This window comes from Rutidosis leptorrhynchoides, chromosome 5, assembly GCF_046630445.1.
Source record: "Rutidosis leptorrhynchoides isolate AG116_Rl617_1_P2 chromosome 5, CSIRO_AGI_Rlap_v1, whole genome shotgun sequence".
NCBI classification, from domain to species: Eukaryota; Viridiplantae; Streptophyta; class Magnoliopsida; order Asterales; family Asteraceae; genus Rutidosis; species Rutidosis leptorrhynchoides.
In genome coordinates this window covers 148,807,859-148,820,966 of record NC_092337.1, presented here as the reverse complement: position 1 = coordinate 148,820,966, position 13,108 = coordinate 148,807,859, and positions in this window count along the sequence as shown.

Here is a 13,108-nt window from a genome sequence, read left to right as displayed (position 1 = left end):
TGAATGGATCAACCAATTAGTCATCATCTATTCTGGATGAATTGGGGATGGCTCCGTAGCCTCCTTAATCATTGGAGACAAGAAGAAGGTGATCCCTTCCATCTACCACATTGCCCTCTTGGCGAAGAACCTGAAGCACTTACCAGCGAACTTATCCGAAACACCATTTTCTCTCTTATTTCTAGAGTATCTCGTCACGATTACATACTACACCAAATTCTAGATTTTATTTATCCGCTCATCCGAACCAACAATCACCCCGGTGTAATAGAAGAAGTCAAAGAGCTTCGCGCTCGGGTAGTGGCTTTGGTGAATATGGTGCAAAGGTTACAAACACCAGCAGCAGCACCAGCATCATAAACAGTATCACCATCAGCAACACCAACAGTACCATCACCACCACCAACAACAACATCCACATCCCACACCGCAACATCACAATCTGTATCTCAAACATCAACGTCATACGCCCTGTAAATATCCAGGAATATCAACAACAACAAACGATGAAGTATTAATTCATAAACTTCATTGAAGAGATATCTCTGCGGTAGTTATGTAATCTCCAAAATCTTAGAGATTATTTAATTCTGACCGTAAATCGGATGAGTGAACGGAGATGGTAGAGTAGAAACTTTGATCAAAAATGGTGTACGATTTACAAGCTAGAATTGTTTTACCAACAGCATCAACATGACCGTAGCATCATCAACACAGTCAGTGCCGTCAGTATCGTCAGAATCAACAGCACCTGTAACATCACAAACTCTGTCAGTTCAAGAATCATTGTGGACATCATTACGAATCAACAACAAATATATTGTATCAACGAGTTATGAAGTATTAACTCATTTCCAATCGAAAGATTTATATGTATATTTTATATGTATAAATTTTTAAACCATAATAAATCTTCCCTTACTAAGCTATTATGTGTGAATCTTAACTACTCAGTTAATTCATATTACAAATATGCAATGATGTACGTCCTTCGTCCGCAACTTAACCATCGTTAATTACAATCTCTGTCTCAATTCAATAAAAAATCCAATTCATAATAAATCAAGTGTATTATTCGAATATATGTTTGATTTTACACTTTCATCATCGATGTACTCGAAACTTTTCAAATAACATCATTCGTACCTTGCGAAGTTCACAAGAATTTCACGAAAACCAACAAATAACAAAGTAATGATTCATAATTTCAATATTATTGAAGAAATACTTATGCAATTTATAAAGTTTTAGGGATTACTCAATTCTAGTTCCAACCATAAAACAAATGAGTTTAATTTAATATTAACTCATTAAATCTATATTACATCTAAAGAAAATATACACATATATTTTTATAAAGACTGTAATAAACTTCTTTTGTACAAAATATTAATTGTGAAATTTTTTTTAACGGGTAGGTAATACCCGAGAGATATATAAATTCACAATTAATATATTACATTTTTCGAAACTGATTCAGCAATCATCAACTATACTCCCTACTTTCACAACAATATCCATTCTTTCATATAAATCAAAACAATCATACTCATTCAAATTCAATTACATATTCTGATTTTGAAATCGCATAATTCAATTCGAAATATAACCAGTATCATCACTCTTAGATTCCTATATCTTTAAAAGCTATACTTTGATTTCAAAACTGTGTTAGAACATCATATGTATTAACGATTATAATATGTGCTCAAACCCTTCGAAATTCCTGAAGACACTTCAACTAAGGAACAATCGAGATGATGATCCAACCACATGTTACCCACAGTTATACACCTAAAAAAAAACTCTCAAAACCCAAGTCATAGTTTGACACGTATCCGTGTTAGACCCTTTGGCATTTACTAGCTAAAATAACTTTTTCAATTCCATTTCAAAATAGACAATTTTGTCACAGCTCCAGCAAGTCATCTTCGACTTCTCAATCAAAACAGTCTTATTATAACCTCGATAGATACGTTGCCCTTTTGCCAATGTTACCGGGGAATCGTTTATAATCACCACATTAGCAATAAACTTACCAACAACTTCATTGATCTTTGACTTTCCAAAAAAAAAATCATTATAATTATCGAAACCCTATCATATACTCATTCGTACCTTATAACAAGAATTGCCATACCAATTATTGAGAATCAGCAATCAGTATTTTGAAGCCTCGTAGCATGTCTACATCAACAATTACATATACACACAACGTCTACCTCCAAGACTTACATTCTTTGAATGAGAAATTTCTGAAAAACACCCTAAACTGTGAACCAGTTCTCGAAATTTTGAAAAATGCTGACGAAGCAGCAAAAACTGTAAACGACCTTAACAGTAAAAAGTTGGATGATAAAGGATAGTATATTGGCAAAGCTCAGTAAAAGAGAAGCTTTGGAACTGGAAAACGGATTGAGCAAAGTATGAAGGAGGCTGTGGACAAATCACAAAGGCTGAACCTGCCTTCAAAGAATCCAAATGATTCAGTACTTGCTGAAGTCATTAACGAATACCTTGCTCCTGACTCTAAACCCCTGCGGACAATATCCTTCATCATCCTCTGATATTAGATATTCTAAGATATCATCGTATCTTTCATTATAAATATCATCCATACTTCTGAAGATATTTTTATAATTATTCTTATCTGAAATCATTTACCTCTTCGCGCTATCTGTATTATATCATAAAAGAAACTATTTTAGTTTCTAAATTCTGAAACATTCGAGTTTAAAATAGGAATATTCTTGAAGAAGTGTTGGGAGCTGAAGCATGAGTTAGTATAATATAATGACACTTGATCAACGTGATTATATTACAGTAATTCATGCTGAGTTTCTAAATGGAACATGATGATTCACATATCATAACGTCATCATGTGCTATGTTACACGACTCTTGTATTCTCTTCGACAAGTCAAGATCGTGTCATTACAATTTCCTTCCTAGAACATTAACAATGTTCATTCTGAAATTATATCTGCGAATTCTGGACCATTACAAGCGGTGCTTAATCGCAAGAAGAAGAAACGAAAGGACAAAGCTCCGAACTAGAAATGGGAGTATAAATCATAGCAAATAGAAGAGAGCATTAACTGTGGATGACAATGATTATAGAAGAAGCAAGGACTTTGAAATATAAGGGAAGATATAAAACCCAACAACAACCCAGAAATCACAAACCGTATATATCAATGCATATAGCAATATAAAGACACGGGAGAACTAAAAACACTATAAAACCAAGAGTATAGTAGAAGTAAATAGATTCTTCCAGAGGCAGATGAAAAAGAAGAGCGACAGATATGAAAGTGAGGAGTATATCAAGAATCAGCACTGGATGAAGCATATTGACAAATACTTTAAAATATGAGTTGAGAAGGTGTGAGTTGTAAGAAAACAAATGAGGTGGATTTATAGTGAAATATCCGACAGAGAAATCAAAATGGATTATCGCATTAATTCGAAGAGGATCATAATTTCCTTAATCGCTAAATAATCAAATCCAATATAGATTGCAAAGATTTTCTTTTCGGAGATCAATCGTGATGACGTCAAAAGATACGACGAATCACTATTATCTTATTTCATTCTTTTACGATAACTTCACTCACACGCTTCGAGTAATCGAATTATTTTATCCATTCTTCTTGAACATGATAAAACTCTATAATCGTTATAATAACATTCTCATTGTTAGTCATGACGAACTCTATCAAATTTCGGGGACGAAATTTCTTTAACGGGTAGGTACTGTGACGACCCGGAAATTTCCGACCAAATTTAAACTTTAATCTTTATATTATTCCGACACGATAAGCAAAGTTTGTTAAGTTAAATCTCAAGAATTTTAAACTGTGTTCATACATTCATTATAACCTCGACCAAATTTCGACGATTCACGAACCGTTATACATAAATAGATATGTATATGTATATATATATTATAACTTGAGAATATTAATAAAGTATTAAACGTATAATACTTTACACGAACGTATTTGTTTCAATATGATTTTCAACGAAAAAAAAAATATTAAATGATTGAATTATCAGAAACATTGAATTATGATTACAAGTCTCTATTGAGAGGTCCACTATGATTTGAGAAAATCTATTCATCTTAACGATATTCAGAATAATTTGTAAAGCTATTTATAAATAAAAACAAAAAGTGTCATTTACGAAAGTTAGACAAAAGTTAGTGGAGAATTGGTTTCCATAATATTCTATTAATCTATTTTCAAACGTACAAAGACGTTTTCAGTTTAAAAAGAATTTTATTATTAAAACGTATATAACTTTTATAAATATCTAGAATCACTTTTGACAACTCATTACTTAAACGTATTATACATACATAGTTTTTTATACTTTTACTATACTTTAACTTTACCTTTACTTTTACTTTTACTTTACTTTAAATTTAATAATTCACTTTAATAATTCATACTTTAATAATTCACTTTAATAATTCATACTTTAATAATTCACTTTAATAATTCATACTTTAATAATTCACTTTAATAATTCATACTTTAATAATTCACTTTAATAATTCATACTTTAATAATTCACTTTAATAATTCATACTTTAATAATTCACTTTAATAATTCATACTTTAATAATTCAAAAATCTATTATAAATAGAATTCAATAGGTTTCATTATTTCATAGAAACTTGAAAATATATTTCTCTAAACTCTCTCAATCGATTTATATATATATATATATATATATATATATATATATATATATATATATATATATATATATATATATATATATATATATATATATATATATATATATTTGCTCTGTATTATTTCAAGATATTATTAGTATACATAAAATATTACGACGGAGTGCTGTCCGAGTGATTTCAAAATAGTTTTTTTGAATGATTCGAAGCTAAGGAAATTATGGGTTATAGCTATGGAGGTGATGGGTATGGTTCATGGGTATGCTCGTGAGGTCAATCTAGTATTTATCATCTCTGTTGCGTCGACGTACTTTCCTGCAATATTGAATCTCAATATTGATACGTTCGTGAATCCGAGGCTAACCTTGCACTTGTTAAATGATGTTATATGTATTTTTTCTACGAAATACAGTATTGTGAGTTTCATTTGCTCCCTTTTTAATTGCTTTTGCAATATATATTTTTGGGCTGAGAATACATGCGCTGTTTTATAAATGTTTTACGAAATAGACACAAGTACTAAAACTAATTCTACGTGGGTTTAAACCAGAAATATACCCTTAGCTTGGTAACATTAAACTACTTGTCTATGTACGGTAGGCGCGAATCCTAAAGATAGATCTATTGGGCCTGACAAACCCCATCCTGACTATGGGATGCTTTAGTACTTCGAGGTTATATTAAACACACCTGATCTGGTGTACTTCAGAGGGTAAAACATGAACGTTAAGGCTTGTTACCGGGTGCCTACAACTTATACAATACTTTTATACACTTGCGAGTGTACATATATTTATAAACGGAAATCTTGGGGTCTATTAATATGTTGAAATGATTGTTATGATAAACCTATGAACTCACCAACCTTTTGGTTGACACTTTAAAGCATGTTTATTCTCAGGTATTAAAGAAATCTTTCGCTGTGCATTAGCTCATTTTAAGGATATTACTTGGAGTCATTCATGGCATATTTTGAAAGACGTTGCATTCGAGTCATTGAGTTCATCAAGATTATTATTAAGCCAATTATAGTTGGATGTATTATGAAATGGTGTGCATGCCGTCAACTTTCGTTGTAAAGAAAGTTTGTCTTTTAAAAAGGAATGCAATGTTTGTAAAATGTATCATATAGAGGTCAAATACCTCGCGATGTAATCAACTATTGTGAATCGTTTATAACGTATATGAACGGGTCCTTTCAGTAGTAGTATACAAAATAATAAATTTGTAATTAAAATAAATATCTATATGTATATGAATCTATACATAATTAATGTTGTATGTATATATAAAGATATATGTAAATAATAGTATATATGATAATTGGAAATTATAAAATATAATTTAAACATTAGAATTAGATATGTAAAATAAGATACAAAATAATTAATTATAATTTAAAATGAATCTATATATATAAAGACATATTATTTCTAGGTATAATTATTATATGTATATTATAATATATATAAAATTAAATAAGATAGAATCAATAAAATTTATTATATAATATGATTATTAAATATTACATAATTAATAATATATTATTAACCAGTTAAAATATAGTTGTTATAAAAAGATAATTATTTCTTTCATTATTAATACTAATACTAATATTAATAATTAATATCAGTATTAGTTATATTATCATAGATAATATATGGATATGAAATTTAATGCATTTAATTTGCTATCTTTACTAATATTATTATTACTTTCATTACTATTATTAGAATAATCACTTAATATTAATATCAGTACTATTATTAATATTATATATAATAAATAAATATGAAATGGACACAATTGATTTGTTATATAATAATAATAATTATTATTATTATCTTTATCAATAATATTATTATTAATATCATTATTATTATAGTAGTTATTTATATAAATTTATACAATTTATTATTATTATCAGTAATAATATGATTAGTATAATTTTTAGGATTTTTTAGTATCATTATTATTTATCATTATTAATATAATTATTATTATTATTAATATAATTATTATTATTACTAAAATATTATGAATATTTATTATATAAATTTATAAAGCAAAGAATAAAGGTACCAATTCTGTTTGATGTAGCTTTCCATACTGTGTTAAAAATTTGTTTCTGTCTCTACATCTGGTAACTAATCGAATCATATCACATAATCACAACAAAATCAGTTTAGGGTCAATTTCACTTTTATAACTTTTCTCCTGATCGAATATTTTTTTTTTAAATCCATCAGACTACAAAACAAATGCTATGTTAACTAATTGAGCTGTAATTACATCACTTGACCTCTATGTAACAATGCAGTTTTGCTTAGATTCTCTATCTCAAACTATCTGCAAAGTTTGAGCCTTCAATTCCTCTTAACAATTACAAATTTTCCAGTCAAAGTTTGATTTCCAAAAGTCAACAATATTGTTCATCACGGAATTCAAAATCATTTCGATGTTTTCAGTTAAATTGACGATTGATAAAGTTTATAGGAGTGGTTTGAAACACAATTCGTGTTATAAATTTTGTCTAAAATGTTCTCAATAGCAAAATCATTATTATTATTTTTCTAAGTATGCCGCTACAACAGCAGCACTTGTTACAATTTTTTTTTTGTTTTAATTAAGTTAATAAACCTCTAAATCGTTTCTGTTAAATTTATGAATGTTAAAACCAATTCGGAGTTTTGTTGTGATGATTGTTTGAGCCTCTGATCGAATTAAGTTTTAAAGAAGATGAAGAAGAAAAGGGAAATAAACAGGAAGGGTTAAATAATTTCGGGTGTGGGATAAATCAGAAAAACAGAAATAGCAGAATGGTCATGGGTGTTGTGGTTGAGCGGGAGGTCTCGGGTTCGAATCTCGTCTAGGGCATTTCTTTTTAGTGAAGCTTTCAAAGGGTATAATCATTTAGCTTTCATTTTTATTATTTTTATTATTATTATTATTATGATTATTATTATTATTATCATTAATTATTGTTATGTTATTATTATGTTAACATAGTTACCATGATTATTATTATTAACATTTTTGTTATATTTTTGTTATGAAGTAACATCATTAAGTATTAATAGTGTTATTATTGTATTATTAATATTGATATAAGTATTATTATGATTAAGATTATTATTATTATTGTTGGTATGAAAATAATACAAACTATTATAATTATCACTAATATTAGTATTAGTAACATTTAGAATTATTATTATTATTATTATTAACAAAAGTATTATTATTAAGATTACCACTAGTAATAAGATTGTTATTATTATTATTATTATTATTATTATTATTATTATTATTATTATTATTATTATTATTATTATTATTATTATTATCAAAATTTTTATTTTCATTACCATTACTATTAAATTATTAATTTTATTAAAAACTACTATTATTATCATTATTATGAGATTTATTATAAAAACTATCATTAATATTATCATTTATAGAATTATTAATACTATTATCATTATTATTATTAATATTAGTACTATCATTATTATTGTTGTTATCACTTAAAATATTATCTTAGTATTATTAAACTACTGCATTAATAAACAAATGATATTTATATATAAATATATTTAATACATACAACATAACAAAATTTAATATTTTTTATATACAAAATGAATATATGAAACATATATATATATATATATATATATATATATATATATATATATATATATATATATATATATATATATATATATATATATAAAGGATATAACTAATAAATTTATATATATATTTGTTCGATCACAATTATGTATATTAATAAATATACAAATGATATAGGTTCGTGAATCCAAGGCCAACCCTCAATTATTCAGTTTTGTCGTATGAATATTTTTACTACAAAATATTGGATAGTGAGTTTCATTACTCCCTTTTATTATATTTTTGGGACTGAGAATACATGCGCTGCTTTTATAAATATTTTATGAAATAGACACAAGTAATCGAAACTACATTCTATGGTTGGATTAACGAAATCGAATATGCCCCTTTTTAGCTTGGTAGCCTAAGAATTGGTATTTATGATAATTGCCACCAATTGACGCGAATCCTAAAGATAGATCTGTGGACCTCGACACGTCCCATTCGGGTTACGAATGCTTTAGTACTTCGATTATCATGTCCAATGAGAGTCCCGGAATGATGGGGATATTCTATACTCATCCTGTTAGTTCGGTTATCAAGCTTCACCATATGAATGATTTTTAATTCGCGGGTTACATGTGTTATTTTGTACTCGGGGGACGTGTACAATTAAATATCTGGAAATCTTGTGGTCTATTAAAATGATGAAAATGATTGTTTATGATAAAATAATGAACTCACCAACCTTTTGGTTGACACTTGAAAGCATGTTTATTCTCAGGTATTAATGAAATCTTCCGCTGTGCATTTGCTCATTTTAAAGATATTACTTGGAGTCATTCTTGGTATATTTCAAAAGACGTTGCATTCGAGTCGTTGAGTTCATCAAGATTGATAATATGTCATTCATAGTTTGGATATATTATGAGATAGCATGCATGCCTGTCAACTTTCATTGTAATGAAAGTTTGTCTTTTAAAAACTAATGGAATGTTTGTAAATGTATCATATAGAGGTCAAATACCTCGCAATGTAATCATATGTTATTGTATTCATCCTTATGGATTAGAACGGGTCGTCTCATGTGGTATCAGAGCGGTGGTCTTAGCGAACCAGGTCTTGCATTAGTGTGTCTAACTGATAGTTGTTAGGATGCATTAGTGAGTCTGGACTTCGACCGTGTTTGCATGTCAAAAAGTTTTGCTTATCATTCTTGTCAGAAATTACATGCTTATCATTCTTAGTCTAGACACATCTTACTGCATTGATTGCATAAATAGTGTATAGACAAAATTCATATCTTAGCGTATCTGCCAATTCGTATCTTAGCGTATCTGTTACTGTAAACTTTGCCTGACAGCTTCCAAAAATTCCTCCGTAATCTATGGGATCTTCTTTTCTATACATAAGTATTCTATGTAATTAGAATATCATCTGATATCCAAAAATCATTTCATATCGAAAACCTTTTATCTAACCGTACAAGATGGAACTCGCAACTAGTTCAAATTCCTCGAATTCCGACAGCCATTATGATATGGATTTCCACTCGAATTCCGAAAGCAGTGTAACTGAAATGGATCAACCAATTCACTATCATCAATTCTGGATGAATTAGGGATGATTTCGTAGTCGACTGAACCAATGGAAATGAGAAGAAGGCGATACTTTCCATCAACCAAATTTCCTTCTTGGCGAAGAACCTGAAGCACTCACTGGTGAACCAATCCGAAACACCATTTTCACCCTCATTTCCCGAATATCTCGCCACGATTATATTCTATCTAAAATTCTAAACCTTATTCATCCGCTCATTCCGACCGACAATCATCCCGGAATAATAGAAGAAGTCAACGAACTTCGCGCTCGAGTAATCAATTTGAAGAATATGGTGCAAAATTTACCAGATTCAGCAACATCACCGGCACCAACAGTACCATCAGTAACAACACCAGTACCATCAACAATCCATGCCTCAACATCTCATTCTGTACCTCGAGTATAATCTTCGTTCTACATCTTGTTCTACATCGATTAATTTTCGTTCTACGAATCGTTCTATATCATTTATCTTCACTGAACATGGCTATTATGTAATCTCTAAAGTCTTAGAGATTATTTATTCTAGCTTAAACCGAAAAGAAAATGAGATTAATATCATATTAACTCATTAAATCCATGATTACATCTGAAGAAAATAAATATGTATATATGTTCTCATAAAGATTGGAATTAAAAATTCTTTGGTACAAACTGTTAATGGTGAAAATATTTTAACGGGTAGGTAATACCTGAGAAATATTTAGATTTCACATTAATAAGTTACACTGTACATTCTTCGAATCTGATTCAACAGTCATTTACTATCCTACTTACATCCACAGATATACGTATCCGTTCACCACAGAATAACCATTTTCATTCAATTTCATATTTGGATTTTGACCTATCAGAATCCAACAAGTGGCATAATGAAGAAAACATTGGATACAATAAAATTTGTTAGAAACAAACAAATTAACTATGAGAAATTTTGTAAAGAATCCATGCTAACAAAATCCTAGCTAACTGTTCCTAGCTAACTGTTAATTCCTTATTACATTTATCGCAATTTATTTGTCACAATTTTAATTTTCGCAATGTTATTTATCGTCATTTAATTTCTGTTATTTGTTTTACGCACTTTATTTATCGTCATTTAAATACTGTTAGTTACGCATTTTAAATATTGGGACACATATACAATGTTTTGACATATCATATCGACGTCATCTATATATATTATTTAGAATAACCATAGACACTCTATATGCGGTAATGTTCGAGTTAGCTACACAGGGTTGAGGTTGATTCTCAAATAATATATATACTTTGAGTTGTGATCGAGTCTGAGACTTGTATACAATGGGTCACGACACTATTAATTAATTCGAATATTATATATTAAACTATATATGAATTATTGGACTACTAACATTGGACAATTAAAATAAATTAAAATATTGATTAAAACATATGAAACTAAACGTTTCTTCAAGTTTGCCACTTGATTTCATCTTAAACCTAGTTTGTATCTTGACGATTACAATCTGCATTCAAACCTTTCATAATTCTTGAAAACACCTCAATCGAGAGAATGAACCAACTGCATCTCATCTACGGAAGGAAAGATTTATGCATACAGTTATGCACCTGAAAAATTCGCGGAACCTGAGTAAACATTTAACACGTAGCTGTGCTAATTCCTTTAGCGTTATTATTACCGAAAATAACTTTGCAACTCCTGTTTGAGATAGCCAGTTTTGTCACAGCTCCAACAAGTCAACTTCGACTTTTCGTTCGAAACAACCTTATTATAACCTTGATATATATGCGTGCTCTTTTATTGTTACCGTAGAACCTTTTATATTCCACCATATTACCAGCAGACGTACCAGCAACCTCGTTGCTTCTTGGCTTAAATCTCTCCGACAAATCACCATGTTTATCTATTGAAGTCTTATCATGAACTCATTGGCACACCATACCAACTACCGGGAATCATCAACCATCAGTCTCGAATTTCGCAGCGTTTTCACTTCAATAGTTATATATATATATATATATATATATATATATATATATATATATATATATATATATATATATATATATATATATATATATATATATATATATATATATATATATATAACGTGTAACTTCTGGAAATTTTGATCATCAATTCTGAAATTTTGAAAAGCACCCAGTCTACGAATCAATACTCTAAATGTTGAAAAGGCTGAATGAAGCAGCAGAAATTGTAGACTACCTTAACCGTCAGAAGTTTGATGACAAAGAATAGTATGTTGGCAAAGTTCAGAAATGTTGAAACTGGAAAACGGATTGACCAAACCATGAAGGTGTAGCTGTAGTGACCCGAACTTTTCCATGTTTATATATATTAATTGAGATTGATATTTACATGATTAAATGTTTCCAACATGTTAAGCAATCAAACTTGTTAAGACTTGATTAATTGAAATATGTTTCATATAGACAATTGACCACCCAAGTTGATCGGTGATTCACGAACGTTAAAACTTGTAAAAACTATATGATGACATATATATGGATACATATATATAGTTAACATGATACTATGATAAGAAAACATATCATAAAGTATATTAACAATGAACAACATATGTAAAAACAAGACTACTAACTTAATGATTTTTAAACGAGACATATATGTAACGATTATCGTTGTAAAGACATTTAATGTATATATATCATATTAAGAGATATTCATACATGATAATATCATGATAATATAATAATTTAAAATCTCATTTGATATTATAAACATTGGGTTAACAACATTTAACAAGATCGTTAACCTAAAGGTTTCAAAACAACACTTACATGTAACGACTAACGATGACTTAACGACTCAGTTAAAATGTATATACATGTAGTGTTTTAATATGTATTTATACACTTTTGAAAGACTTCAATACACTTATCAAAATACTTCTACTTAACAAAAATGCTTACAATTACATCCTCGTTCAGTTTCATCAACAATTCTACTCGTATGCACCCGTATTCGTACTCGTACAATACACAGCTTTTAGATGTATGTACTATTGGTATATACACTCCAATGATCAGCTCTTAGCAGCCCATGTGAGTCACCTAACACATGTGGGAACCATCATTTGGCAACTAGCATGAAATATCTCATAAAATTACAAAAATATGAGTAATCATTCATGACTTATTTACATGAAAACAAA